Genomic DNA, 27,327 nt, shown 5'->3' on the forward strand with positions numbered 1-27,327 from the left:
TAACATTCTGCCCCACCACCCCCACGCACATGATACAGTTCTGCAGTGATCTGGAAGCCTATTTTTGCCGTCTCCGACTCAAGGAATATTTTCAACATACCACTGAACAGTGTACTGACCCACAGGAACCCTCCTACCAACACTACAAGAAGAAGAATTCTCTGTGGACTCCTGACAGTCGAAATGACGACCTGGACTTCTACAGATCTGCACAGGCTGAAATTATGAACAAACAGCATCACTTTCCCCATAACCTCAGCCGTACAGAACGCAACGCCATCCACAGCCTCAGAAGTAGACCAGGAGTAGACTATCTGCTATCCAAGATCCATAAACCTGGAAATCCTGGATGCCCCATCATCTCAGGCATTAGCACTCTTACAGCAGGATTATCTGGCTATTTGGACTCTCTCCTCAGACCCTATGCTACTAGCACTCCTAGCTATATTTGAGACACCACCGACTTCCTGAGGAAACTACAATGCATTGGTAATCTTCCTGAAAACACCACCCTGGCCACCATGGATGTAGAAGCTGTATATACCAATATTCAACATGAGGGTGGACTACAAGCTGTCAGGAACAGTATCCCTGATGTGGCCATGGCACACCTGGTGGCTGATCTTTGTGACTTTGTCCTCACTCACAACCATTTCAGATTTGGGGACAACTTATACCTTCAAGTCACCGGCACTGCTATGGTATCTGCATGGCCCCACAGTATGCCAACATTTTTATGGCTGACTTAGAACAACGCTTCCTCAGCTCTCGTCCCCTAGTGCCCCTCTTCTACTTGCACTACACTGATGACATCTTCATCATATGGACCCACGGGAAGGAGGTTCTTGAAGAATTCCACCGGGATTTCAACAATTTCCACCCCACCATCAACTTGAGCCTGGACCAGCCCACACAAGAGATCCACTTCCTGGACACTACAGTACAAATAAGTGATGGTCACATAAACACCACCCTATACCGGAAACCTACTGACTGCTATTCTTGCCTACATGCCTCCAGCTTCCATCCATGACACATCACAAGATGCATTGTCTACAGCCAAGCCCTAAGATGCAATCGCATTTGCTCCAATCCCTCAGACAGAGACAAACACCTGCAAGATCTTTATCAAGCATTCTTATAACTACAATACCCACCTGGGGAAGTGAAGAAACAGATTGACAGAGTGAGACGGGTACCCAGAAGTCACCAACTACAAGACAGACAAGGGAAATAACAAGGGAAATAACAGGACACCATTGGCCATCACGTATAGCCCCCAGCTAAAATCTCTCCAGCAGATCATCAACGATCTACAACATCTCCTGGAAAATGATCCCTCACTCTCACAGACCTTGGGAGACAGGCCAGTCCTCACTTACAGAAAGCCCCCCAACCTGAAGCAAATACTCACCAGCAACTACACACCACACCACAGAAACACTAACCCAGGAACCAATCCCCGTAACAAACCCTGTTGCCTACTCTGTTCCCATATCTACTCTAACAACACCATCATAAGATCCATCCACATCAGCTGCACCATCAGGGGCTCTGTCATAAATATAAAGGGAAGGGTAACCCCTTTAAAATCCCTCCTGGCCAGAGGAAAAATCCTCTCACCTGGAAAGGGTTAAGAAGCTAAAGGTAACCGCACTGGCACCTGACCAAAATGACCAATGAGGAGACAAGATACTTTCAAAAGCTGGGAGGAGGGAGAAAAACAAAAGGTCTGTGTCTGTGTGATGCTTTTGCCGGAGACAGAACAGGAATGGAGTCTTAGAACTTAATAAGTAATCTAGCTAGGTATTTGTTAGATTATGATTTCTGTAAATGGCTGAGAAAATAGCTGTGCTGAATAGAATGAATATTCCTGTCTGTGTGTCTTTTTTGTCACTTAAGGTTTTGCCTGGAGGGATTCTCTATGTTTTAAATCAAATTACCCTGTAAGGTATTCACCATCCTGATTTTACAGAGGTGATTCTTTTCTTTTTACTTCTATTAAAAGTCTTCTTGTAAGGAAACTGAACACTTTTTCATTGTTCTAAGATCCAAGGGTTTGGGTTCTGTGGTCACCTATGCAAATTGGTGAGGATTTTTACCAAACCTTCCCCAGGAAGTGGGGTGCAAGGGGTGGGAGGGTTTTGGGGGGAAAGACGTGTCCAAACTCCATTTTTTCAGGAACCCAGATAAAGTTTTGTGGTGGCAGTGGAAATCCAAGGGCAAAGGGTAAAATAATTTGTACCTTGAGGAAGTTTTAACCTAAGCTGGTAAAAGTAAGCTTAGGAGGTTTTCATGCAGGTCCCCACAACTGTACACTAGAGTTCAGAGTGGGGAAGAAACCCTGACAGGCTCATTTACCTGAATATCTATTAATGTAATATATGCCATCATGTGCCAGCAATGCCCCTCTGCCATGTACAGTGAACAAACTGGACAGTCTCTATGTAAAAGAATAAATGGACACAAATCAGATGTCAAGAATGATAACATTCAAAAACCAATCGGAGAACACTGCTACAGCTGTAGCAGGAGAGTGAGTTTGTGTGTAGGAGGGTGGAGGGTGAGAAAACCTGGATTTGTGCTGGAAATGGCCCAACTTGATGATCACTTTAGATAAGCTATTACCAGCAGGACAGTGGGGTGGGAGGAGGTATTGTTTCATGATCTCTGTGTGTATATAATATCTGCTGCAGTTTCCACGGTATGCATCCGATGAAGTGAGCTGTAGCTCACAAAAGCTCATGCTCAAATAAATTGGTTAGTCTCTAAGGTGCCACAAGTACTCCTTTTCTTTTTGCGAATACAGACTAACACGGCTGTTACTCTGAAACCTGTCCACTGACTTAGTGGAGTTAGTGTGGACTTACCACAATGCATACAGCATTTTGCATAAAAAAACATCACATACCATATTTTTATGGGGACAATAATGTCATCAGTTGATTGTATTTGGAAAAAAAACACAGATAAAACCATTCATCAGAGAAACACAGACATTTTATTCTTGTTGAATAACCTCCACCCAGTCAGTTTCCTCAGGGAAGCTTTGATTTCCTTGTTCCTTATGCTGTAGATGATCGGATTCATCACTGGAGGCAGCATGGAATAGAGAACAGCCACCACGAGATCCAGAGCGGATTCATCACTGGAGGCAGCATGGAATAGAGAACAGCCACCACGAGATCCAGAGCTGACGGAGAGCTGGAGATGGGTTTCATGTAGGCAAAGGCACCAGTAGAAACAAACATGGAAATTACGATGAGGTGAGGAAGGCATGTGAAGAAGGTTTTATGTCAGCCCTGCTCAGAGGGGATTCTCAATACCATGGTCAAGATCTGAACATATGTCACAATTATAAAAACAAAGCAACTTACGGTTAAACACACACCAAATCCAATAACCCCAACTTCACTGAGGTACGAGTTAGAGCAGGCGAGCTTGAGTAGCTGGGGGATTTCACAGAAGAACTGATCCACCATGTTGCCTCCACAGAAGGTTATCGAAAACGTGTTCCCGGTATGCAATGAAGCAAAGAGAATTACACTGATCCAGACACTGGCTGCCATTTGGACACAAGCTCTCCTGTTCATTATAGTCTCATAGTGCAGTGGTTTGCAGATGGTGACATATCGATCGTACGCCATGATGGTGAGTAAGACAAAGTCGGCTTCAGCAAAGAAGATGAGGAAAAAGACTTGGGCGACACATCCAGAATAGGAAATGGACCTGGTGTTCATAAGGGAATTGGCCATAGATTTAAACTCATCAGGAAGAAGTACATGGGGGTGTGAAGGTGGTGGTCAAGAGCTATGGCTATGATGATGAGAAGGTTCCCTGTCAGGGCTGCCAGGTAAAGCACTAGAAACACCATGAAGTGCAAAATCTGCAGCTCTCGAACATCAGAGAATCCCAGGAGGAGGAACTCAGTCACGGTGGTTCGGTTGGACATTTTTTTTCCTAGTTCATCGTGTGATTGCTGTGGAGGGAAGGACAAAAGCAATGGTCAGGGTTATAGTGAGAGAGGGAATGACTCTGATTCCCCTCTCCATGATTTCTCATGGTGTGAATGTCAAAGGGGCACAGCACTTGTCACTTCCATTGACTGGAGTAGTGAGGGCTCCTCACCGCTCACAACCAGGGCACTACTCTGGTGCATTATCACAGGAGTGTAAATTGGCATCGCTCCCTTAAAGTCACTGGAGCTGGGTCAGTTTTACACCATCTGAGGAGCTGGCCCAAGATGTGGCTTGATCAAAAGCAGGATGAAAGATGGAACAAAGTACAACCCAAATCCAACAATTTGAGCCAAAATTATGCCCCTATTGCTACAGACAGCAGGCTCCCAACTTGGCCAACTCAACTAAAATACTGAAATGCCAGCACAGTCTGATTCCCACTTAACAGAAATACAGCACAGAATCACCCAGCTTCCCCCATGGCAGCTTTTCTGTGATGATCCCACCCCAACATCCCACATACCGCCTGATGCCTACTTACACATTGATTTATGGCACCAGATCCCAGCTGCACTCCCATTGCTGGGTGATGATGGGCTGGTCGCATTGCTCAGTTACAGCTAGGTTTTGTGGTTCCCCTCTGTGACTTTATTTCTGTTCTGTGTGAGTCAGGAGACTTTGGTTCTAGTCTTGCCTCTGTCACTTTGTGACCATGGAGCAGTCACTGTTGCCTCTCTTTCCTCCCCTTCCCTTTGTCTGTCTTGTGTACTTTGAATGTGAACTCTTTTGGGGATGGATTGTGTCTTCTTATGTGCATGTTCTGTGCACATGTTGACAGTATTTTTGTTTAGCAGGCAGCAGTGTGGGACAGAGGCTATGATGGTAGAAGTGGAGATCTGGGTTCTTGTTCCATCAACCTCCTGACTGTCCTTGGGTAGGATCAAAATAGACAGGCTTTGTCTGGGAGCTTCGACTCTCAGGACTTTAGTTTAGAGAGGTTAGTATGTTTAAAACACATTCTCTGGGCTACCAACTTTGCTACTTATTCAGTTTTACCATCCTGCAGCTGCCCCTTTGAAACAGACAAACACGGTTGCAATAGAGGGAATGGGGTTGGAAATTATGGTGTTATTGGGCAATATTCATGTTTCCCACCCTGGCTTAAAGCTAAGTTTCCAGTTAGGAGAAGTCAGACAATTTCTACTTTATTTCAAAGGAAAATTCAGTTTTCAGTTGAATATATTTTCATGGAAAGTCTCTGATATCCATAAAAAAATCAAAACTTTTTTTGATTATGCCAAAAATGTTCAGGTTCCAACAGTTTTTGGCTGAAACTATTTGGTTCTCACAACATCAATGAAAAGTCTGGTGGAAAAAAAAATCGGATCATCTCTAGATGTCTGCATAATTTGATAGTAAAAGTCTTCAAGAGTTCTAATTGCAATTCATATTTCTGATATTAAATTTGCCCCATATATTAATACTCTAACATATTTAATTGAAATAGAAAACTTACTTTGTTGGTCTTTATTCCAATTTGCGATGCATTTGATCTGACTGTGTTAGGAATCATTGGTCATTATCTAATCTAATCTAATCTAATCTTTCTATCTATTCACCCGCTGCCAGGATTCTTTGGTTCTCTCTCTCTCTCTCTCATGCACCACCACTGTATTATCCACCAGCTGTTGTCGCATCCCTTCGCTGGATGTCCTGAGTTGCAGGGGTCTCTCTGCAGTTCCTAGCACAGATGGGCGCTCCCTGCTTCCCTCCTAGGGCAGGCTTGGGTGAAAGGTGATGGACTAAATGGGATCAGGGACTGAAAGACAGTCCCAACTCTAGAGCTGATCCTGGTTTGTGCCAGCTTCAGACCAGGTCACAACCCAAGATATCCCTGCTCTGGGGCTAAATAGCTGAATCTGGTCTCCAGGGCTGTGAGCCCAGCTCTGCTCTCACCTCAGGAGCAAACCATCCTGACAACCTGCCCTAGTTGACCCTCACCCCCCAGAGGGGGAACAGCCCCTGCCCTGCATCTCACATGGTGACAGCATCTCTTGAAGGACCTTTAGCTAAGGCTGGATCACAAAGGGGGTCCCCACAGGATGGCAAAATAAAACAGATATTTGTAGCACAGACATGGGATCTACAGGAGCCAAGAGCCTCTTGGCACCAGAGTCTCAGCTGGCCTGGAATAGCCTGTTCCTTCATTAACTCCACATAGTCACTTCTAGGGGAGCAGAGATGTTTTTCTCCTGCATTGCACCAGCAGCTCTTGGGATGCAGCCACCAGAGGAACCCACAGCTCAGGCTGCTCTGGCTGCTTGAAGTTCCTCACTGAGAGACAAACACTAAAAATTAAGGACCAGCTCCTGAACTGATGTAAACTGACACACTTTCACTGACTTCAGAGTAGCGTGGGCTATTTACACGACTTGGGGATCTGACTCATTGACTTTCAGGGAGCTACATCCGTTTACACCAGCTGGGGATCTGGCTCATTACACAGTTTCCAACCCACATCTTTTGCCTGTAAAACTGAACCAAAGAAGAATCAAACATTCGTAACCAGTCTCCTCTTTCCTAGCTCTTTGTCCACTGGGATGAATTACAAGTATAACTTGTAAGGGTGACAGAGCGATTCATTCCCACTTGGGACAGAACTGGGGACAGTGTTGTGGAGATTTTCTGCATCTGATCTTCAACTTTTATTGGGATGAATAGCCCAGGTCTTTCCTTTTCTTTCTTTCTTTCTTTCTTGCTTTCTTTCTCAGTAGTAATATTTTTTTTTCCTTTCGGCAGACAACATTAAAATAAAAGGCTCCTTTGGCTGTAGATGCACTGTTTAAAAATGTGTAATTTACACGAGACATTCATGTCAGAGAAACTGATGAAATACAAAGAGCCAGAGAGTAGAAATCAGCCCGAGACCTGTTGGAATCAGTGGTTCCGATCCTCAGCAAGTTCAAATCAGGGTAGCTCCACTGGAGTGAATGGGTCAATGCCCCAGTTTTTGTAAATCACCTCTAGCTGCCTTGGACTCAAAGAGTCCAGATCCCCAAACAGCTGTTGTGTAAATCAGCCCCAGCCCCACTGAAGTCAATTAGACCAGTTCCTCAGCGAATGTAAATTGGCAGAGTGCTATGGAACTCGGCCAGGTTACATGAGCTAAATATCTGTGCCATGATTTCTAGTTTTTTCTTTGTTCCTGTCTCTGAGATTCTCATTGCTGAACATCACAATCCCATCTCAATGCTCCTGGAATATTCCAATAGCAGGGTTCATAGAAAGCTGCAAGATGGGTACCCAACCAGTAAATGAACTGATGAATATTATTACCATCACAGCAACGCCGTTCTAGTTAAGGTTGCACCATGACTTCTGTTTAAAGGTCCTCCTTTCTTTAAAAAAAAAGGAAAAAACAGAAGACAAGCTTAGTCAGATTCTTTTGAAATTTAATGTGCCTTAGGAGGGTGCAGGGTAGGATTAGTGACCTAAATGTGGGGTCATTTGAGTGAAGGGTTGTGGAGATATGAGCCCAGTTACAAGTTTCTAGGTTTTGTTTATTTTGCTCAAAGCTAGAGATCAAACTATTGATGTGAGGCAGGTCAAACTGGTCTCAATCTGTCTCATTTTACCCAAGGTAGTGCACGGCCCCCACTAAATCTTGGGGGACCCGAAATGAGAATGGAATTTAAGAAAGTCTGCGTGTTGGATTGTGTGCTTGTGCCAATGCAGAAGGAGGGCTAGAGGATTTCCATTCCCGCCATTTTGTATGGTTTAAAGCTCAGTTTCTGGAAGTGCACTAGAAGCTGAATGGTTACTCGGATAGCTTTGAAATTTGGGTGCCTCAGGCAGGCCTGGGTAGCATTCGAGTTCCAAATTTGTTGTCATTTGACCAAGGGCTTCCAGAGTTATAAGCCCCTCCATAACTTCCAGTTTCCTTCTGCTGCCTTGTATTGTTAAACTGTGAGGTACGAATGACAGGATCAATCACAGACCTCATTGAGATTGATGGCTGTGAATTCATCCTTCAATTAACATAACTAACAATAAATTAACCAAAGCCCCCACTTTAAGCTTTGTCTACACTACCAGTTTTGTCAGTCGGGATGTGAAAAAACCACCCCGACCGACAAAAGTTTTACAGACACAAGTGGTAAAGGTAGTAAAATCTGAAGGGTAGACACAGCGGTAAAGGTAAAAGCTGTAAGGTCCATAGTGTCGAAATGGCCTGACTCTGTTGAGTCACTCACTGGGTGAGTAAGAGGAGAAACAGCTCCATTTCCTCGACTAGAGTTACTCTTTATTTACACCAGGCTGAGGGCGAGAAGAATGAGTGTCACTGAATCCAGTGGAATCACTCCTGGTTTCCATGGGGGGAGAGTATCCGCACCAATGACCAGTGGGGGAACACACAGGGATGCCATTAACGTCTCTCTGTTTGAACTGGGCTAAGACAGCTTGGAAGCCCCAGCCCATGTTTGTAGCTCTCTCCATTCTTAACTGTGCAACACTGGACTAGGTCACTTCATTTCCTTTCCCACCTACATTTCCATCCATGCAAATGTCCTTTGCTTGATGTGGCCACCTCTGTATGGAATGGAGGAAAATGAAACAAAAAACTTGTGAAATGAAGAAATTTCCTTGGAGAAATTTGCTCTAATGAACACACGGCGTGCACCTCTATGATCCACCCCTGGAACTGCTGAAGTCAGTGGGAGCATTGCTAGTGACTGCAGTGGGATCAGGACCGGGCCTTCCCTGCTATGTAAGAGCTGAGGGTTGTGTGGCTGACAGAAGAAAACTATTTCTATCAGGAAATTGCAAATTAATTTGAGATGGGCCCAGCTCAGACACTGGGCCCTTCTTGGGATCCTCACTTCCCCAAAGCTCGGGCGAAGGGGCTTAGGATCTGAGGTTCTGGTTCCACCCTAAAGCCCATCCCTACAGAACCCACCTTTACTTTGACTGGCAACAATTGGCTCCTTTGATGGCTATCACAATCTCCATGGAGAGACCATGTAGTGTAGGGGACTGGGAGCCTGATCTACCCTCTCCCATTTTGAGATGATCTCTTCAGGTCCGCGCTGGTCCATGGTCTCTGCTGAGGCTCCTCACAGGGGATTAACGCATCCTAGTTTGGATGGATGAGATGTTTGGTGCGTGCTTTCATGACTTGTCCAAGGAGATGAGGCACAAAATTCAATTTTTCACAGAGCTCAGAACGGGAGGACACTGGGGCACTGCTCACTGGGGCTGGGTTGAATAGGTGACCTAGACATGAAAGCAGCTGCTTCATCTGTTATCTCCCAAGCCAGCATGTCCCATCCTGCGCCGAGATGGCTATAGCATTCATGTGGACATGGGGTGGAACTGAGACTTCCTCTCCTTTCATACGTCCAGTGCTGGAAGCTAAGACCAGGGACTGTCCTGCTCTCTAAAGATGCTGTTTCGGGGAACAGAGAGACAAGGTGGATGAGGTAATATCTTTTATTGACCCAACCTATTTCTGTTGATGAGAGAAACAAGCTTTCCAACTACACAGAGCTCTTTCTCAGGTGTGGGAAAGGAATTCAGAGTGTCACAACTAAATACAAGGTAGAACAAATAGTTTGGCATAAGTAGTTGGCACATATTCAAGGGACCTCCGAGGTGAATTGTCCCTTTCACACCCCTGTAGTTAAAGGAAAAAAATATCAGGGTAGTGAGTAGAAAACAGCTCAACAGAATGGGCACCATGTATCCCGGGTATTAATTGCTGATTTCTATGGAGAGGCCCCAGGAATAGGCTTGGCCCTCTGCGGGGGACCTGTAACTGACTCTGCAGCATCCTGTGTAATTAGAGCAGAACCAAGGGGGTGTGGGTGCTGCAGACAGTGGACACTTGGTCCAAGGTGTGGGATATGACAGTGATTTTCAGAGTGGTTTCAGGAAAACAGGTGCCCAAAGCCCATTGTCTGCACAATGGGAGTTAGATGCTTAACTGCCTTAGGGTATGTCTACACTACGAAATTAGGTCGATTTTATCGAAGTCAATTTTTAGAAACCGAGTTTTTACAGTTGATCGCGTATGTCCACCCTAAGTGCGTTAAGTTGATGGAGTGCGTCCTCAATACCGTGGCTTGCATCGACTTACAGACAGGTGCACTGTGAGTAGCTGTCCCACAGTTCCCGCAGTCTCCACTGCCCATTGGAATTCTGGGTTAAGCTCCCAATGCCTGATAGGGCAAAAACGTTGTTACGGTTGATTTTGGGTACATGTCATCCGGCCCCCCATCCCTCCGTTCCTCCCTCCCTCTGTGAAAGCAACAGCAGACAATCGTTTCTTGCCTTTTTTCCTGGGTTATCTGTGCAAACGCCATACCACGGCAAGCCTGGAGCCCGCTCAGCTCACTGTACGTCTCCTGGGTGCTGCTAGCAGACGCGGTACTGAATTGCTACACAGCAGCAGCTCCTTGCCTTCACAGCAGACGACGGTGCAGTAGGGCTGATAGCCGGCGCATGCCTCCTGGGTGCTCCTGGCAGACCTCGGTGACGTCGATCAGGGCAGCTGGACAGACATGGCCATTCTCCTCTTAGAGCACCAAATGGGAGTCAGAGACTCCAGGTTATTCTCTTCTTTATGTTTCGTCTCATGGAGATTCAGTCCTGCCTGGAATATCATGCGAGCTGGAGGCTTCTGCCTCAGGCAGCTCTCCCAGCCGGCAGCACTGCGCGGTCGCACCTACCCAGCTATAATGATTTAGACCAACTGAGAACCTCTCCCTTCACTTTTAAGAAACCTGTGTAACCCTTCTGCCAGTTGGAGTCGGCAGCAACAAGGGCCGGGTTCAATATCTAGGGGGTCCTTTTCAACAATGCAACACAACACCGGCTTGAGCCCCCAGCTAGTAACCTGGGACAATTACACATCCCCCGTTGGGCGCCTCTAGAGATAACACTTCCCCTCTCACAAGCACAGAGCCCGAGTGTAGAAAAGAAACTTTTAACAATGTAACCCTTCTGCCAGGCCGAGTTGGTAGCAGCAAGGGCCGGGTTCACTACACAGGGGTTCCCTCTGAACAAAGCAAACGCAAAACCAGCTCAAGACCCCACCCAGTGACCTGGGAAAATCTTACACACAACTCTGGGTGCCTCAAAGAGACAATACTTCCCCTCTCGTAAGCACAGATTCTCGGTGGAGCAGAATATCTTTAATAACATGAGGTAAACAACATCAGCATTAAATTGGGAAAACAGCACAACTAGGGTTCATCAACCAAACCATGAGCAAAGACCCACCCCAGCAGATTGGGCCATGTCCTTTCCCTCTGGTTCTTGAGTCTAACAACCCAAATATCTCTTGAGTCCAGCAACCCAAAGATCACCCAAAGTCCCAGAACCCAAAAGCCCAGCGCCAGAGTTCAAAAGTTCATCTGCAGAGTGTTACTCCCCAGTCTGGGGTGGGTGTGGTAAGGGGCACCTTACATGATCCTAAGTAGACTGCCCCAGCGCTCCATGGGGCTTTGCTCTGCTCTACCAGCCATCCTGCAAGCAGTTCCCACCATCCTACTCCACTCAGCAATATATTGTCAGGTTCCCCACTGCTTAATACAGTGCTCAGTAATTTTAGCAATTTCATCTTGTAGTAGTAGGAACCTCAGTGCTAGTACACCATAAGCCCAAAACAAATTCAGCTCAGCACCTGTAGCTAGACTCCTAATAAACCCAAAATTAACTCTGATATTTCACACTAGAGAAAGAAGAATGCACAACTGATGTTTCAAAGCCTCCCCCCAAAAAACCCATAACACCAAGTACTAACACCTCTCTCAATTCACTGAATTTTGGAACCAATGTCTCTTGTCTAGCGACTGCTACTTAGTTGATGGCAAGCCCCTCCATCATAACAAAAGGCCAAGTGCAGTTCCACTGTCCTTGATTCACATAATCAGGATAATAACAATTTATTCTTCCTGCCCCAATAACAGAGACACTGGGGAGCCCACACCAGCCAAAGTGACCATTTGGGCAGCTATGGGCTCATGCTAGGCGGGGTGTGTGTACCTATGCAAATGAGATCAGCCCCTGAAGTTCTTTTCCACAACTTGCCACAACTCACCACTAGATGTCAGGGTGGAGCTCATCCTGACTCTGCTTACAATAAAAAAGGGGAAAGGAACCTGGCATTAACTTGGGAAAACACTGCAAGCAGGATTCATAACATAAACCATGAGCAAAACACCCACCCCAGAATATGTTGGGCAGTGTCCTTTTGCCTCAGGTTCTTAAGTCCCACAACCAAAAGTTTCTGTAAGGTGCCCATCCCTTCACCGCACCCCACTCACAGCTGCTGTCCTTGGTCAGTAAAGGCCCAGAGTTCAGAGGTGCATCTGTGGAGTTCAGTACCCACCCTGGTGGATGGAAAGAAAGGCACCTTGCTCTCTCCGATGTAAAGGTAGTGGCTCTGGCCCCTGCTGCTCTGCTGTGCCAGCCATCCTGCACCTTCTGGGATGTTGTGAGGTCTCACCATATAACACAGCTCTCAGGGATTTCAACTGTTATTGGGGGAGCCTTATGCATCAGAGACACTGTCCTAAAGCAGGACTCATGCTTAAACCTGATTATTAGCAGCTTTAGTTCTATTGGTCTGCAACAGGACTCTCAAATTAATCTTAATCAGCTCTGTTATTACACAGTGGAGAGAGAAAGAAACAAACCATGTCCAAAACCCCTTACGAAGGATCCATGCTAGCAGGCAGGCAAGCAAGCACACACACACCCATAACTCCCCTGGCCTTTGGCACCCATGTCCCCTGCTTAGCAAGTGCAGTTTAGTTGAGGGTGAGTTCCTCAATTGGGGTATGTCAAGCACAGTTCTGCTGCCCTTGATTCACACAAGAAGCATACACAACCCTTTATTACCCCTCCCCCAATAACAAAGTGACTTGTGATCCAACACCAGCCAAAAGTCACCATTTGAGCAAAGCATTCCCATCATGCTGTGTGCCTAGGCAGAGTGGGAGTGTGTGATGATGTTCCCCAGGGTGCAACCTGGGACTGTGGGACTGCTGTGGATCCTGAATTCACTAGCCTGGGGTGTCTTTCACAATGCTCTCCTAGTGACTAACAGCAACCCCCTCCAGGTACTGTTATCACTGAGTCCAGAAGCATGTAAAGCCCCACACCCAGCTAGATTACATGAATGCTCCCAGAGCCACTCATGAATCCCCCAAAGAAAGGCACCAGACAGCTCCCCCCAGCTCCTAGCCTTGTACCTCAGGAATATACCATCTTGCACTGCTCAAGGCATTTAGGCACCTACCGATGGAGACAGGCACCTAGGGAGATTAATCAAAGCTCCTAAGTAAGCCAGGTGGCTAAATCCCATGGACATTCAATGGGAGTTAGGCACCTAACCTGCTTAGGTGCTATTGTAAATCCCACTGGGCACCTATTAGAATAGGTAGGTGCCTAAATCCCTTTATAATCCTAACGCTGTGTCTATCTTCTCAAGTTCTAAGTCCTGGGCTTCACTTGAACTTCAGAAACATTACACCTATCATTTGAAAAAGAGCCTATTGGAGCAAACCTTGGGTTTCTACAACTGATACACCACCATCTCCATACCTCTGCAATAGCGACCACAGTGGACTTTATCCAGGGAAATATAGGTGCTTACAGGGTTAGCCAGCAGCTGAGCAGAGGTTTTGAGGATGTAAATTTTGGACTTCGGCACCTAAATGCTTTTGCGCATTTAGCCCTCGGCTCCTGCTCAGTGGGGCTGGGTTTGGACAGGTGACTTAGAGGTGAAAGCAGCAACTTCATCTCTTATCTCCCGAGCCAGCCTGTCCCATCCTGCTCGACAATATTTGTAGCATCCACATGGAAATGGGGCGTGAACTGAGACCTCAGCTCCTCTCAGACGTCCTTAGACCCCTTTGAATATCCCAGACTTAATATACAGAGATTCCTGTCTTGTCCCCTTGTATCCTAATTTTCTTTGCACCACCCTAACCCTGAGCAGCCAGATGATTAGCCCAAGGTTCTGAAGTCTGACATTTTTCAGTAGTATATATAGAAGCCCAGGTAGCAGCTGTGCGATTTTCCCTCACTCCCCACTCCCCGCTCGTGTGCTTCTCCCCTGCCCTGGAGGAACCCTTGCTATATAGGACAGAGGATTCCTTTCTTCATACTTCTGGACCTCTCTATAGTAATGGAGCACAAGAGTGCAAATCTATTTCCAGTGATGCCTACGTTTGTGTGTTGGGGACACGTCTTCTAGAAACCGCACAAAAACCCCCAGTCCATTTCTTAAGGCCACCATGAAGCCATCAGAAGGCACAAACTTTGATGCTTATGCCAACATAGTCACTAGCAGCCTGGCGGGGGAATGGTCCCTGTGCACCCCTAGGCAGTGATGAAGGCAAGGCTGGATGTTGAACACTGCAAAGCTCAGGGATGGATGTTTCTGTTTGGCCAATGATGAAGAGAGGGGGCATTTGTAAAATCTGACAATAGATAATTTTCCACTTGACAAAGCCCTCAGCTGGCATTTTCAAAGAGGTCTCATTTTCAAAGCTGCCCAGTTACCACTGGCTGTCAGCTATCCAATGAATATCAGCCTTTCTCGTGTACCCTGCTGGGACCAGATTGTTCTGCATGATCTAGAGGTGAGGTGGTCCCTATCTCAGTTGAGAAGGGAGCAGCCTTATATTTTAAAAGCTCAAACTCATGAGTGTTTGGTTCTGGGGTCTGTGTCTGGCTCATTTTAAAGGGACAGGGCCATTTGTAGAACCCATGTCTGGATATGGCTGCAGTTTACAAAGCCCTTCAGTGTCAGGAAGGGCTCAAAAATATTGTTTTTGGATCTGTCTTCAGTCTTCTGGGATGATATTGTTAAAGCCTCTTAGGGGATGTCAGACACTCGGGGCTAGATTCACAGAAGGAATTAGGACCTGATTTTTTAAGGTATTTAAGCGTCTAGTAGGACTTTCAAAACACCCTTTGATTTCAATTGGATTTAGGTACCTAAATGCTTTTGAAAATCCCACCAGGCACCTAAATACCTTTAAAAATTTTGCCTTTAGATATTCTAACGATGAGCGTTGCAGCACCTAACATTTAGGCACTTAGAAAATCCCCATGATTCCTAAAGCCTGTGTTCGGAGCCCAGTCTCCCTGTTCAATGAATGGGGAGAGGTAAACACCTAAATGGGATCCACAGTTGCCAGCAGGTGGTGGGGAGGTGCCTAACCTGACCACTGGGAGATGATGACTAGATACGGATGTGCCAGGCTCCGCCCCCTCACAGAGATAGTTGCCTATGTCGAACTGTTGGGTGATGCCTATCCCTGCTTGTGATGCATAAGTGGGAACCCTCTCCTTGGGTCAGGCACCTCTGGTGTTTTGTGTGAGAAGGAGAAGGCCCTCCTGTTTAACTTTTAGCCCGGTGGTTAGGGTACTTACCTGGCCATGGGGAAACCCCCAGTTCAAGTCCCCCCTCAGCCTGAGGGAGAAGGGATTTGAAGGGGGATCTGCCACCTTTTGGGTGAGTGTCCTAATCACTTGGCTGTGGGATATTCCGATGTGGGGCTCCCTCAACCTCTCCTGTTCAAGCTGTTCCACTTTGAATTAAATAATTAAACAATCATTGGTCAGAGAGGGAGAGAGAGCACATGAGAATTACCCTGTAGCCTGGTGGTCAAAGCACTCACCTGGGAGACCCAGTGTCCAGACCCCCTGCTCCAACAACTCTTTAATTATTTTTCCAGACTGGAACAGCTTCAACTGGCGTGATTGTGGGAGCCTCACATCAGAATACGCCTAACACTGATGACATGGACAGTGGCACTGCGTCCTTTCTCTGTGCAAGTCCTTGTCAATGTTGCTCTTTCTCTCTCTCTACTCCATTCATCGGTGTGGTGCCGAAAGTCACTGACACATCAGGTCCCACAATCCTAATTTTTGAAAGAAGCCAGATGGGGAGAGTAATTCCAATGCACCAATTGCAGGGCTTTATTTGACTGGGAAAGGAGAGAAATGGAAAGAGTGTCAGAGTCTGGCACTGGTTTGGAGTTAGGCTTAAGCCCTATCCATAGGCCTAACCCATACTCAACAGGGACTTTAACATGAGTTTACCTTTAAACCTTCAATGGGGCAACTCATATGAAAGTGCTGAAGTGGCTGCGGAATCAGGACCATTGTACAGATTATTCAAAGGACATGTGTTTTAGATTCATAATCATGAGTGTTTGGAGCAGATCCCCAGCTAGTGTAAATTCTCATAGATCTGTTGACTTCAATAGAGCTATGACAATTTAAATCAGCTGAGCATTGGCCTAAGGCCCGGCTTGACTAAGCCTTGTCTGGGATGATTTAGTTGGTGTTGGTCCTGCTTTGAGCAGGGGATTGGACTAGATGGCCTCCTGAGGTCTCTTCTAACCTGTCTGTGATTCTTCCATTTGTTCAGAGACGCAAACCAGAGCATGTTAAAAATGTATCCGGTCAAAACAGCTCAAAGTTCAAACACTAAGTGCGTTAGGATGAGCTCTTTGTAAATGAGCGATGGAGTAAGATATCGTCATACAAAATCTTTGCTAAATAATGTGTAATAAGGAATACTTATAAGAAAATCATGATCTGGACATAGACAATCATTAACAGGAAAAGCAGCACAATAATTTGCACAATAATTTCCATAGATTATTCATTATCTAGTGTGACAGGGAAAGGCCAGATGGCTACAGGAGAGTAGTAGAAGGCAGATATATTAGCCCCAGATTAAGTAGGTCCCTTTTCCCTGGGTAAGGTAGCAGGGAAGGTTCCAGAACAATCAGAAACCTTCTTGAGACCATTAAGACAGACAGGCTGATTGGCTGCAGGTGTTCTAATCAAGAAGCTGCTAGAATCAATTAAGGCAGGCTAATCAGGGCACCTGGGTTTAAAAAGGAGCTCACTTCAGTTTGTGGTGCACGTGTAAGGAGCTGGGAGCAAGAGGTGCTAGGAGTGAGAACGTGGACTGTTGGAGGACTGAGGAATACAAGCATTATCAGACACCAGGAGGAAGATCCTATGGTGAGGATAAAGAAGGTGTTGGGAGGAGGCCATGGGGAATTAGCCCAGGGAGTTGTAGCTGTCGCACAGCTGTTTCAGGAGTCACTCTAGACAGCTGCATTCCACAGGACCCTGGGCTGGAACCTGGAGTCAAGGGCGGGCCCGGGTTCTCCCCAAACCTCCCAACTCCTGGTCAGACACAGGAGGAGTTGACCTGGACTGTGGGTTCACAAAAATGGCCAAACTGAGGGCTGTCGTGAAGCTCCAAGGCAAGCAAATCCACCAATAAGTGCAAGACCCACCAAGGTAGAGGAGAAACTTTGTCACACTAGCTAGCTAGCTCATGTAATTCACAATCAAATAGAAATCGATCATTATCACTAAATGAGGTTGTGGGTTAGGACAAGGAATGGTCCTGTCTGTCTGTCTCTCTAGCTAATCACATACTCTGCTTTTGTCTGTCATATATGTAGTGTACACAACCATGCACAAAGATGATATTCTAATACTACCAACAGGCCAACTTCTGAGATCCTTTCTCAGCTTGGGTGTGAGTATATCTACACGGGAAGGCGTATGGAAGACCAGATCAGTGCATGTGATGGCACTTGACCACTTACACCAGGGCTAGAACAAAATGACCCCAGACAAGAAACTTATACCAGTGTTCATGTCACTACTGAGTGTAGCCCAGAGACTTTGGGCCAAAACCTCATCAGTCGTCAACTAGTGATGTCATTGGGTCTGCTCTGCATTGGTGCTGATCTAGCTGAGTTGGGAAAGCTGACCCTTACCTCTCTGTCACACTCGCTTTCTCCAGGGTGCTGTCAGTCAAATCTGGATCCTTGTGTAGATAGTCTATTGGCCAAATCCTGATCTCTTTGAAGTGGGGAGCTAAACCCAATCACTTCTATGGAATCCAGATTTGGCCTCCTTAGTCCAAGTCAGATTTTATTTTGGAAATTCTGGAAAAGTTTTTCTTTAAAACAGTCTTTCCACCATAGCAAGAATGACACTGTTTTTACATCCCCACAACAGAACAGATGTGGACAAATTGGAGAGAGTCCAGTGGAGAGCAACGAAAATGATTAGTGGGCTGGGGCACATGACTTATGAGGAGCGACTGAGGGAACTGGGTTTATTTAGTCTGCAGAAGAGAAGAGTGAGGGGGAATTTGATAGCAGCCTTCAATGACCTGAAGGGGGGTTCCAAAGAGGATGGATCTAGGCTGTTCTCAGTAGTGGCAGATGACAGAACAAGGAGCAGTGGTCTCAAGTTACTGTGGGGGAGGTCTAGGTTGGATATTAGGAAACACTAATTCACTAGGAGGGTTACCTAGGGAGGTGGTGGAATCTCCATCCTTAGAGGTTTTTAAGGCCTGGCTTGACAAAGCCTTGATTGGGATGATTTAGTCGGCGTTGGTCCTGCTTTGAGCAGGGGATTGGACTAGATGACCTCCTGAGGTCTCTTCCAACCCTAATATTCTATGATGCTATACTCATTTAGGTTAAAATAATAAAAAGATGACTAACATATTGTCAAGGTTCCTTCCCCCCTCTGAACTCTAGAGTACAGATGTGGGGACCTGCATGAAAGACCCCCTAAAGATGAGAAACCCAACTTCAATGAGCTACGAGTCAGAGCACGTGAGCTTGAGGAGCTGGGGGATTTCACAGGAGAGCTGATCCACCACATTGCCTGCACAGAAGGAGATTTCAAAGGTGATCCCAGTGTGCAGTGCAGAGTAGAGAATACCACTGATCCAGGCACTGGCTGCCATTTGGACACAAGCTGTCCTGTTCATCAGTGACTCATAGTACCATGATGGTCAGTAAGGCAAAATCTGCTGAAGCCAAGAAGAAGACGAGAAAGATTTGGGCAACACATCCAGAATAAGAATAAGATCTGGTGTTTGTGATGGAAATGGCCATGGATTTGGGGATGGCGACAATTGGTGACACATGTAAAATTGAAAGCAAAAACGAAGTCTGTTGGTCTTTGTGGAATTTTTCCCAAAGTGTGATGCTTTTGATCCTCCAGCGCCATATCCAGCAAGACTTGAACTCTATTTTGTATCTTTTCTCTTTGTACTAAAATATCCCATCTGGCTGTAGGCAGAAGCAACACAGAGTGTGTCCCGCCCCCCTTTGTTCACATATGTTGATATGGGTATGAGACACACACAATTCTATTTTAAAAACCTCAAAATTCCATTGGGCAAACAAAACCCCAAGTTCTATCTCAGGCAAATAAACAGAACTACATGCTATATTACCATCACTAACGTGTGACTATCAAAGAAATGTTAAGTGTACTAATTGACTCAAGTGTTAATTTAGTTCAAAGGAAACGGGATATTGCCTTCACTTATCTGTAACCCGTTGTATGCTATCCCTGTACTTAATTAACCCTAGATCAAAAGTGTGAATTTACTTGATGTGTGAACTTCATGAAAACTAAGGAAGGATTGTTGTATGCTGTTACATTGCAATTTACATCACATGTATCCCGGTAATTACACTTGCCCATCAAATGAAATTGGAGCCTTGGAAATGTAAATGAAGAACATGCTAACTTCAAAGCACTGGTCATTGTGTTAGACAAAGGGAAATCCATAGACCCAGTCTGCATTTAGTCAACAGAGAAAAAAAAAACATGCTGTGATGGAAACACTTGTCAGACTGCTTTCCGGGGAAGACAGCTGTAAGAATGGATCCAGGGAATGGTTCTGTCTCTCTGAGCTGTTTGGACACTTTCAGGAAACATTCCAGATGCAAGACAGAAATCCCCAAAGTTATCTTGGGTAACCCTGAGAGACTTATGGAAAACTAGCAGATACCACATCTCTGCTGTCACTTTGCACTGACAAACTTGGACTGTCCAAACCTGTTCATGTATTTTACCTGCTTTAACCTCTCAATAACTTTCATTTCTTTTCTTAGCTAATAAACCTTTAGTTAGTTTACTAGAGAAATTTGCTGCCAGCATCGCCTTTGATGTGAGATCAAGAGTATCCATTGAGCTTGAATAAGTGACTGACCCTTTGGGGTTGGGAGTAACCCAATAGAATGTGATTCTTTGTTTTAAGAACCTTTTATCACAATGTCCAGTTTATCTGGTTGGTAAGATTGGCTGGAGATCCTAGGGGACTGTTTGTGGCTCCATGGTAATTCTAATATAGTCATCCAGGAGTTCACATTTATTATTGGCTTGGTGAAATCTAATTATCGAATATAGCACCAGTTTGGGGTGTCAGCCCTGTGTTCTGACCATCTGACCTGAGATTGGCACTCATGGTTGTGAGCCGTTCCAGATAGCGTGACAGCAGTGACTGAGGAGGAATGGTCCAGGTGGTCTGGATGCTAACCTGGAACCTGAGAGACCCAGCTCAGCTACCTGTTTTGCCATGGGTTTCCTGTGTGATCTTGAGCACGTCATTCTGTCCGGACAACAGTTCCCATCTCTAACATGGACATAATAGTACTGCCCTGCCTTGTATGGTTGGGGGGAGGATAAATATATTAAAGAGTTAGTGGTTAAACCACAGGTGGTTGAAAATTTTGTTTCCTCATGAAATTTTTTGGGCTTTTTTTGTCAAAGAAAATCCCCAACCTTTCTCAAAACTGAACATTTTTGTCTGAAAACTGTCAAAAAACATTAAATTAAATTAAAAATACATTTTTCAGCCAAAACTATTTGTTTTCCCAGTTTTCATTTCTTTACATGAAAAACAGAAAAAGTTCAAGGAAAGTGAGGACTTTCTGTGCAAATTTTGTTTGCTTAACCCTGTAATGTATACACTGGAAAACTTTGTGATGGAATATTTTTGAGCACACCTGGCTCAGATACTGCAGTCATGGCAGCCATATGGACACTTTAGATAGACAGAGCAGTGAATATTGGGACTTTTTTTCCTGATCATCTCTAGAGTTGAGTTATGACAGGTCCTTCCATTCGAGGCTATCATGAAGCCGATGTCATTCTCAGATTAAAATCATCCATGGGCACCATTTAATTTGGTGCCTGAATGGGAACTGAGTTCTTCTGAGGTGGCCTCCGGGCATAAGGAATACATTCCATGTTCAGCACTGGATGAGTTGATTTTTCACCTGCTGTGAAGCACCAAGTATTGGCTATTGCCCAGAGCCACCAAGTATGTCAGTGGCAAAACCAAAAACCACGTCCCATGAGATCTGGGTGCATAATACCTTGGAGGACTGCACAAACTTCCTTAGACTCCCTTGAAAATAAAAGCCCAAATATGTATTTTTTGCACCATTCTGGAGTCCTTTCAGGATGCAGAATAAAAGTGACATTTGAAAATGTGGCTCAAAATAATTCTTGCAAATTTTGTTTTAAAATTAATAAGACAGCAAATACAAATGTCGAAGGACTCCTGAAATGAGCTAGACTTGGCATGGGAGGAAATTATGCATTGTAGGCATCACATTTGAATGGACTAAAATCTCACTAGCTGAGGAGCTGCAGGAAGACAGCAGCTTTTGATGTTTATCCCAGGCTCAGCGGTAAGTCCTTATTAATGGTCACTTCCAAAAATACACATGCACAAAATAATAGTTACCCATAAATACACAGTTATGTACACGTAGAAACACCCACACAATAATCCACAGTCACAACACACATGTAGTCACACAATATTTTTCACTAATAAACACAAAATATTGTGTGTTCAAAAACACAACAATAATGCACACTTGCATCCCAGAAGAAGCACTGACAACACACACAAAAGTTACACAATATTTTTCAGTAATAAACACATGATATTGTACATTCACGTCATGTATGTTCTCAAGGACACACACAGGAATAGAAAACTCACCTGCACACTGATTTCAACTCAGGTATACACTCACAATAATGTACACTGACAACAACACACATGTGAGCAATGTACTTGACTAGCAAACGCACACTGAAAGCAATGTCTCAGTACATTGCATTTCCAATGTAATCTCACAAAAAGAAACACATAAGCCAGATTGACACTAGAAACTTTCACCATCACAGCAATGTCAGATTGGAAGCGGGATTTTTTTTTGCCACATTTCTATACCCGTAAAACCCCTAGTGTAAACATGGTCAAACCAGCTTACAGATGCTTCTGCGATGTGGCTTGTTTCTCTCAGAGAACCAGTGTAAGCAATACCACCAAAACTACTAGTACATTTACATTAGGACAGTTTATTTGTATTGCTATACCAGCAAAACTTTTCCAGAGTGGACCTGTGTCATCAATATAAAGGGAAGGGTAACCACCTTTCTGTATACAGAACTATAAATCCCTCCTGGCCAGAGGCAAAACCCTTTCACCTGTAAAGGATTAAGAAGCTAAGATAACCTTGCTGGCACCTGACCAAAATGACCAATGAGGAGGCAAGATACTTTCAAAGCTGGAGAGAGGGGAAACAAAGGGTCTGTCTGTCTGTGTGATGCTTTTGCTGGGAACAGATCAGGAATGCTCTTCAGAACTCCTTAAGTTAGTAATTAATCTAGCTAGAAATGTGTTAGATTTCCTTTTTTTAATGGCTGGTAAAATAGGCTGTGCTGGATGGAATGTATATTCCTGGTTGTGTGTCTTTTTGTAACTTAAGGTTTTGCCTAGAGGGACTCTCTATGTTTAGAATCTGATTACTCTGTAAGGTAGTTACCATTCTGATTTTACAGAGGTGATTCTTTTACTTTTTCTTTAATTAAAATTCTTCTTTTAAGAACCTGATTGCTTTTTCATTGTTCTTAAGATCCAAGGGTTTGGGTCTGTGTTGACCTGTACAAATTGCTGAGGATTTTTATCAAGCCTTCCCCAGGAAAAGGGGTGTAGGGCTTGTGGGGATATTTTGGGGGAAGATGTCTCCAAGTGGGCTCTTTCCCCGTTCTTTCACACGCTTGGTGATGGCAGCATAGGGTTCAAAGGCAAGATATTGAACAAAACCGTCCCCAGGACTGACCCTTGGGGCACTCTGCTGTCAACTAGACATGGAGCCATTGATCACTACCTACTGAGCCCGATGATCTAGCCAGCTTTCTAGCCACCTTCTATTCCATTCATCCAACCCATACGTCTTTAACTTGCTGGCAAGAATACTGTGGGAGACTGTCAAGGTTCCTTTCCCACTCAGAACTCTAGGGTACAGATGTGGGGACCTGCATAAAAAACTCCTAAGCTTATTTTTACCAGCTTAGGTTAAAACTTTCCCAAAGTACAAACTATTTTACCTTTTGCCCTTGGACTTTTTTGCTGCCACCACCAAGTATCTAACAAATATATAATCGGGAAAAGAGCCCGCTTGGAAACGTCTTTCCCCCCAAAATCCTCCCCAAACCCTACACCCCTTTTCCTGGGGAAGGCTTGATAAAAATCCTCACCAATTTGCATAGATGAACACAGACCCAAACCCTTGGATCTTAAGAACAAGGAAAAAAGCAATCAGGTTCCTAAAAGAAGAATTTTAATTGAAGAAAAAGTAAAAGAACCACCTCTGTAAAATCAGGATGGCAAATACCTTACAGGGTAATCAGATTCAAAACATAGTGAATCCCTCTAGGCAAAACCTTAAGTTTACAAAAAGACACAAAACCATGAATATACATTCCATCCAGCACAGCTTATTTTCTCAGCCATTTAAACAAAACAGAGTCTAACGCATATCTAGCTAGATTACTTACTAAGTTCTAAGACTCCATTCCTTTTCTGTTCCTGGCAAAAGCATCACACAGACAGAGAGAACCTTTGTTTCTCCTTCCCCCATCCAGCTTTTAAAGTATCTTGTCTCCTCACTGGTCATTTTGGTCAGGTGCCAGCGAGGTTATCCTAGCTTCTTAACCCTTTACAGGTGAAACGGTTTTTCCTCTAACCAGGAGGGGTTTAAAAGGTGTTTACCCTTCCCTTTATATTTATGACAGAGACCATGTCAAAAACTTTGCTAAAGTCAAGGAATAACATGTCCACTGCTTTCCCCTCATCCACGGAGCCAGTTATCTCATCATAGAAGGCAATTAGATTAGTCAGGCATGACTTGCCCTTGGTGAATCCATGCTGACTGTTTCTGATCACTTTCCTCTCCTCAAAGTGCTTTAGAATTGATTCCTTGAGAACCTGCTCCACGATTTTTCCAGGGACTGAGGTGAGGCTGACTGACCTGTAGTTCCCCGGATCCTCCTTCTTCCCTTTTTTAAAGATGGGAATGTAGGTGTTGTGTGTGTTTTTATAATGTAGGTGTTGTATGTGTCTGGGTGTATCTCTCACCCTACAAGGGATGGATGCTCAGCATTCCAACTGCATCCATTTACCCTGCACCCTCTCCCTGAGCACAATCTCCCCTCATTGTCTGAACTTCGATCAGTCATCAGTTCAAGTTTCCCACCAGCCCAGTAGTACCCACCAATGGCATCTGATATTGGTCTGAAAAAGAATGGGGTCATGGGCTTTTAAAAGGTCTATGTACCTCCATTTCTCCCAGGGCTGTGACTCTGCAAAAGCATGACAAGAAACCAATGGAAGCAAATGGAAACGTGACCTTGTACTTTAGTAGGCTTTGATACTGACCCCAAATCACACCATGTTATATCAATTTCATTGTAACCTAAGGAAACAGATCAGCTAACATTGTCAGAAGCTGCATTTCCTCCAAGTTTTCATCAGGGCCTCTTTGACCTCTTTATTTCTCAGGCTGTAAATGATGGGATTGACCAGGGGAGTCAGGACAGTGTAGAAGACAGAGATAACTTTCTTGAAGTCACTCAGTGTGTTGGTCGTTGGGAACATATAGACAGTTAGCAGAGTTCCATAAAAAATGGTCACCACAATGAGGTGGGAAGAGCAGGTGAAAAAGGCCTTTTGCCTCCCGGTGGTGGAAGGGATTCTCAGGATGGTCGCAATGATACAGATGTAGGACATCAAGGTAAATAGGAATGGGAGCACTGAGAAAATCAAGATGAGTGTGAAAGCCAACATTTCCATCAGGTGAGAATCATTACAGGAGAGATTTATCAGGGGGATAAGATCGCAAAAGAAATGGTTAATATCATTGGGGCCACAGAAAGTTAACTGTGATATTGAGAACGTTGTTATGCCATTACCAAGGAAGCCACCTATCCAAGAAGCACCTGCGAGCTGGATCCAGGCCCTGCCACTCATACGGGCTGCGTAGTGCATTGGATTGCATATCGCTAAATACCGATCCTAAGACATCACCGATAAGAGAAGGCATTCTGTACCTGCCAGAGAACCAAAGAAATAATATTGTGTGAGACACCCACTAAATGAAACAGTCCTGTCCTCAGTCAGGAGACTGGCCAGCATCCTGGGCAGGAGGGTTGAGGTGTAGAAGGTCTCCAAGCAGGACAAGTTTCCCAGGAAGAAGTACATGGGGGTGTGAAGGTGCTGATGAGTCACAACTAAGGTCACAATGAGGATGTTCCCGGCCATGGTTGCAATGTAGATCACAAGATATAGCAGGAAAAGAAGGATTTGCAGTTCAGGGAGAGTCCCAAATCCCAAGAGGATTAATTCTGTGAGGGACATTTGATTTCCTTTTTCCGGGCTCACCATGAGGCATGCCTATGGGGAAGAAATTAACTCTGTGATATAAATGAACAACATTCACTCAATAAATGTCAGCATTGGTTTTTTTGTCTCCCTCTTCTGGCTACCGAAAAAATAGCTGAGTTGAGAATAGAAGACAGGGGTGGGGAAATGCCATCTCCCTTGATCCCTGGGACAGATTTCATATCTGAGCAGACTGCCGGTTAAACAAAATGTGAATCTCTCTGGAAACCTGTGTAGTACCTTGACAGATGGCACCAAGCACTCAGGTACTATGGTGTTGGGGCTCAGACACCACCGCACAGAAACACAGATAGATTAGGTAGGTATCGGTCCAAGTAGTAACAGATATCACTGCCTGGTGTCTAAAAGTAGAAAAAGTAGGCTTGAGTTCCACGGCTGAAATGGGTCAGAATGTTATATTTGAGGGGAAGCTGCAACACAGAAAGAAACCAAGCAAATAGGGCTGGGAGTTGCAATGGGTGGGCAGCCAACTGCAAGTTAATTGCAGGGGAAATTGGCAGCCTAACTCTATTAGCGTCCTTTGAAAAGGTTCTCCTAAACAGACAGAAACACCTGTCCTTCGCTAGGACAATAGTTCATAGTCCTGCAGTAGGACGCTCCACATACAGAGACTCAGCCAGGTGACCATCTTATGCAAGGAAGAATGAAATCTGAAAAACCCTGCAGTTAGCCCCCAGTGTTGGAAATGTTACTACTGGTCATACAGTTACCCAATCTCCTTTTAAAGCGAGAATCCACCCATTTTGCTAAAAAATTACCCTCTCTTGCATAAATGATTTCTATTGGAAAATTTTAAGAAATGTTATATTGTCATATTAGTAGAGTAGTGAGGAACCCAAATTTCCATTTCATGGGTAATTCCATGATTTCAGATGATGGTTTTCATGCCAATTTTGACTTTTTTAAAATGCATTTATCATTAATTTTATTTCTAGATTATTTTTATTTTAGATGACTTGGTTTTTATTGTTATTGCATTTTATTTGTAAGTTTTAAAATTATTGACATTTTATTTTATTTTATTTCATTTATAAAACAATATCTAACAACTTTTTTTTCCCAAACAAAATTTTATAGAAATAAATTGGTTTCCATGTAACATTTTGATCTTGATGAACTGGTATTTTCTGATGGAAAATATTCCAAGAGACATTTTATTAGCTCTACATTTTATTCTTCTTTTCTTTACATTTGGTTAAAAAATATTAATTCTCTCTCTCTTTTTGCGGCTGTCGTATCTGACATTTTTTCAAATCTGCCAAATTGGAGACAATTGCTTATTTCAGAAGGTGGAGAAAGCTACTAGGGGTGAGACTGTTGTAGATTTGATTTTGACAAATACAGAGGAACTGGTTGAGAATTTGAAAGTGGAAGGCAGCTGGGGTGAAAGTGATCATGAAATGACAGAGTTCATGATTCTAAGTAAAGGTAGGAGGGAAACAATACAATAAAGATAATAGATCTCAAGAAAGGAGACGTTAGCGAACTCAGGGAGTGGGTAGATAAGATCCCATGGGAAGCAAGTTTAAGGGGGAAAACAGTTTAAGACAAGTGGCAATTTTTCAAAGAGACATTATTAATGGCACAAGAGCAAACTATCCTACTGTGTAGAAAAGATAGGAAGTCTGGCAAGAGACCACCCTGGCTTAACCACGAGAGCTTGAATGATCTGAAACTCAAAAAAAGAGTCCTACCAAAAGTGGAAACTAGGTCAAATGACAAAGGATGAATATAAACAAA

The 27,327-nt window shown here is 44.5% G+C and overlaps 2 pseudogenes; both read right to left on the bottom strand.

The window, feature by feature from the left end:
- Positions 1–2,982: 2,982 nt before the first annotated feature.
- On the bottom strand, positions 2,983–3,952 carry LOC140898188 (olfactory receptor 14A16-like; annotated as a pseudogene).
- A 15,457-nt stretch (positions 3,953–19,409) lies between these two features.
- Positions 19,410–25,569, bottom strand: LOC140898160 (olfactory receptor 6P1-like; annotated as a pseudogene).
- Positions 25,570–27,327: the final 1,758 nt, after the last annotated feature.

Source organism: Lepidochelys kempii, chromosome 14, assembly GCF_965140285.1.
Source record: "Lepidochelys kempii isolate rLepKem1 chromosome 14, rLepKem1.hap1, whole genome shotgun sequence".
In the NCBI taxonomy this organism is placed as follows: domain Eukaryota; kingdom Metazoa; phylum Chordata; order Testudines; family Cheloniidae; genus Lepidochelys; species Lepidochelys kempii.